The sequence below is a fragment of the Akebia trifoliata genome, chromosome 8 (assembly GCF_017979445.1).
Source record: "Akebia trifoliata isolate Shusen 1 chromosome 8, ASM1797944v1, whole genome shotgun sequence".
Taxonomy (NCBI): domain Eukaryota; kingdom Viridiplantae; phylum Streptophyta; class Magnoliopsida; order Ranunculales; family Lardizabalaceae; genus Akebia; species Akebia trifoliata.
Window position 1 is genome coordinate 40,907,596 of NC_141382.1, and position 4,803 is coordinate 40,912,398.

The following is a 4,803-nucleotide window of genomic DNA, read 5'->3' on the forward strand; positions in this document are numbered from 1 at the left end:
TACTGTATTGAGAGGAGGGGGTTTATAGGATTTTAAAGGTTACTTTTAGGGTAAAATGGGATGAGATGATGAGAAAAGGTGAAATGGTGTGAGGTTTATGAATAGAGTATGGGTAATTTAAGGATGGTGAAAGGGTGTTTGTGGAAGGGGTGTAAATGGGTTATTTGTGACCCAAATGGGTTAGATCTTTTCAACTCATTTGGAATGAGTGTTAAATAAAAGGAAATGGGTGGGTTTTGGATAGAAGAATAGGGATATAAGGTAGTAGTCAATTGAGTGTTAAGTGAGTAGAAATGAGTGGGTTTTACTTAGAAGAATGGAGGTATATGGGAGTGGTGGATTGAGTGTTAGGTGAGTTAAGTGGGTTTTGATTAGAAGAATGGGGGTGTAAGGAAGCGGTGATAGATTTTTTTGGAAGGGTAGAAGATGTGATGACATGTTTTTTTGTGATGATATTGAGTTGTGGTGGTGATTGGTTATAATTATTAGGTTGAGACTTGGGCTTGGGTTAATGGTTGGGCTTAGGATAATGGTTGGGTAGTGGGTTGAATAGGTATGGTGTTGGATTTTAAGCCCAATGAGGTTAAGTGGTGGGTTGAGTAGGCATAGTGATGGGTTGAGTTGAGTTGGACTAGGATTGGGTTGGGTTGAGAAGTGATAAAGGTGTAAAGGAGGGGTGAGGTAAGTCTTTGGCCCATGGGTCGTATAAGAAGGGGCCCTAAGCCATTTATTTGAAAATTAGATTAATTTTTTTAAGGTTTGAGTTTTATAACTCATTCCAATTTTAGTGAATTTTGGGGTACTTTGCATTAAGGGCCTGTCCAAATTTGAGTGTCTACAGGCTCGATAGAAAGGACAAGGGTTGAAGATTATTTTTAAAATATTTTCTTAAAAAATCTATACACACTTTACACCCACCACAAAACCTTTTTTGAAGCTAAGGCATAGGGCCCCCTCATTTTATGAGAATGGGCCCTTAACCAACAAAGCCTACACATTTTCAAAAATATATTCTCAATCATCGACATAAGAAGGATCTCTCTCTTCAATGAGGAACCTATTATTTATACCGAGATTAAAGTCCTTTGAACTTGAGGGTATAAAATCGGATTTTTCCCATTTTTTATCTTTTCAGAAAATGATTGAATCTAAAGTTACCACATGAGATGAAGAAAATAGGGTTCCTAACACCTTTCCTATTTCCCAAAATGAACCCCGTTATCTAGATCTTAGGTAAATTGATACTCTTATCCATATGAGAGTTGCTACAAGAAAAATTATTTTTCAGGTGCCCATTCACTCTTTTTTTTTTAAAGAGAATAGTGGCAACTCCAAAACCATGTAGTTTGATGCTTCGTACTCGAAGACTTTAAAAAGTTAACTTCTCCATTTGTCAATTTTGACATTATGATCAGGGTTTTTGTATTTTTCTTCTCTATTTTAAGGCCTAATAACATTTAAAATGGGCTATTTTGCTTAATCCTCAAAATCATTTACTCAAGCCAATGAGTCTACCCCTTTTTCATCAATCAAAGTTTGTTGGTAAACCAAAGAACATCTTATTCCTATCTTGACCCCAATGAGGTGAACCAGATGGGTACCACTTCAATCTATTATCATTATCATCCACCTATTATCAGGTCCTCACCAAATACCCATCACTCATTAGGACAACTTGTTTTCACAAATCCATACCATCTAACCCTCCATCAATGGCTTAGATCAATCCACTTCCATAATCAATCCTAATCAGGTTCTTCGTTGTTTTACGACCGTAATTAGGTCAATTATCCATCAAGGATGATCCTTTCATTTTTAAAAATCAACCCAAACCAGATCCATGATCTATATTAGACCCAAATTGGGTCCACGATCTATAGTCGACCTGAACTAGATCCACGATCGAAATTCAACCCTAACTAGGTCCACAATCTAAATTCAACCCTAATAAGGTCCACGATCCATATTCGATTCGAGTCGGGTCCAGAATTCAAGATCGACCCAAATCAAGTCCTCAATCAAATATCGACCCGATCTAGGTTCACTATCCAAGATAGACCCTAATGAGGTTAACCATCGTTCGATCGACCCTAATCTCGTTAACTATCTTTCAATCAACCCCAAGTAGATTGACCACCCATAATCAATCTAAATCTAATTAGGTCAACCATCATCCGATCAACCCCAATGAGGTCTACTATCTTCAATCGATCACAATCGGGTCCACTATCTTTGATCGACCTCAATCAAGTTCATAATCATCCAATCCACCCTAATTTAATCGAATATCAATCTTTCATCGATCCAAATTGAAATTACTAACCACATTAGACCCCAATGAGGTCAACCATCAACTGATTGACTCTAATTGGGTTAATTATCCATGATCGATTCTAAATTGGGTCAACCATCATTCGATTGACCCTAATTGGATCTACCATCCACAATTGACCACAATTGGGTCTACCATCATCCTATAAAAGCCTAAATGGGTCAACCATCTATGATCAATATTAATCAAGTCAATCATCATTTGATCGATCTTAATCTTGGCAATTATCCTTCAATCGGTCAAATTAAGTCTATTATCGTTGATCAACCCCAATCGAGTCCATTATCAATGATTGACCCCAATTAGGTCTACTATTCATGATCGACTTAATCGAGTCAACCATTTACGATCAATCCTAATTGAGCTCAAAAATCATCCGATCAATCCTAATCGTGTATATTATCTCCGAGATCAATCCAAATCGGTTCCACTATCTTCAGGATAGACCCTAATTAGGTTCACTACCCTTCAAGTTTACCCTCATCAGGTTTACATTACCCATTGAACCCAATCGGGTCCTCCACCTTTCACCAAATCATGATCGGCCCTAGTCGGATCCACAATTATCTGATCGACTCAAACAAGATCAATTATTCTCCAATGGACCCTAACAAGCAACGATGTCAATGATTCTTCGATGAACCCTAACGAGGTCAACTATCTTTTGATCAACCCTAATCTGGTCCACTATCCTTTATTGACCCCTATCGGATTCACTATCCTCCGTCGATCCTAATAAGGTATATCATATTTCACAAACTCTAAATCAAGTTCACTAGCATTCATTCTACAATCAACCTTAATATGATCCATTATTCTTTAATTGACCTTAATATGACCTACCATCCATCACCATAAATGATCAAAATAAAAAAAGTTCATCAATTTTAAAGAAGATCGAATCATCATTTTATATTATCATAGGCCTATCCTGTCCCACAACGTCTTTGCATCTTATTTTCTCTAGCTTCATATAGATGTCAGCTCCGTGTTGATGAGTTTCCAACTCCATGCTGATGCTAACTTCGCGTTGATTAACTCTCAATTTTATGTTAATGAACCTCCAACTCTGTGCTGATCCACCAATCCCATGTTGATGATCTTTTCACAAAATTATTTCATTTTCAAACTTTTTTACTTCATATTGATGCCAGCTCCATGTTGATGAACTTATCACTTTTTCAATTTTTTTCCAACTTCTATTGATGAACATTTTACAATGCTCAAAGATTTAGAATTACGAATAATACCCATGGAATATCAGCAAAAGACAAGCATCGATCATCAATTGGAGAAGTGTATGTAGATCAACCAAACACTCGATTGGATGGACAACTACATCAAATATCTCTAGTCAAAAACTTTTCCCGAAGATAAAAAGAAAGTTAGGAATTTCTTGTACAAAGACAGAAGATATACACTAGTTGATGAAGAGCTATAAAGAATATCGTTCGAGATACCACTTCTAAAATGTCTAAACTCAAATGAGTCCAAGTTGGTGATGGCGGAGATACACAAAGGAATATGCGAGAATCACTCAAGAGGTCAATCGATAGCAAACAAAACAGTGACTCAAGTGTGTTATTGGCTGAAGATGCAAGAGGTACGTAAGATCATGCGACAAATGCCAAAGGTATGGTCAATGGAATCTCCGACCTTTGGGAGAATTCCATCCGATGACAGCTCTTTCATCATTCACGATCTAGGGGATGGATATTTTTGGACCCCTACCTCGAAAAGGAGGGGGTAAGACATTCGTATTGGCGTCAACAAATTGTTTCACAAAGTGGATAGAAGCCATACCATTGACTCACATAAGGGAGGAAGAAGTTACCAAATTTATGTGGGAGCACATCATAACATGCTTTGGGATCTCAAATGTATTGATCTCAAATATCGATACGCAGTTCAAAGGAAATCGAGTCCTTTCATACTGTAAAACATACGAAATACACTCACCCCAATTGTCATCGAGGTATCCATAAGGGAACGGATAGGCAGAAACCTCCAACGAAACAATAATAGATAACTTGAAAAAAAGACTGTCTAACCATAAGTGAAGATGTGTAAAACAATTGCATAGTATATTGTGGGCATATCGGACAACGTCCAAACGGGCCACGGGGTTAGCACACGAAATAAAGGCGATCATCCCTACCGAAGTGCAAGTCCCCACAACAAAAACATAGATTGTCAAAATAAGCATGAACGAATAGTTAATAGCACAAAACCTCAATTGGTTAGATGAAACTTGAAAAAGAGTGAAGGAAAGGAAAGGCTCGGTCGGTACCACCAATAATTAAAAAGACCATATGACCAAAAAATACGAAAGAAGATGTTCAAGATTGACGATATGGTCTTACGAAAAATGTTCTCCAATACATAAAAGATAAATAGTAGGAAGCTCAAAACAAGTTAGGAATGACCATATATCATATATCAAGTAAAAGAAGTCGAAGTCTATTATCTAA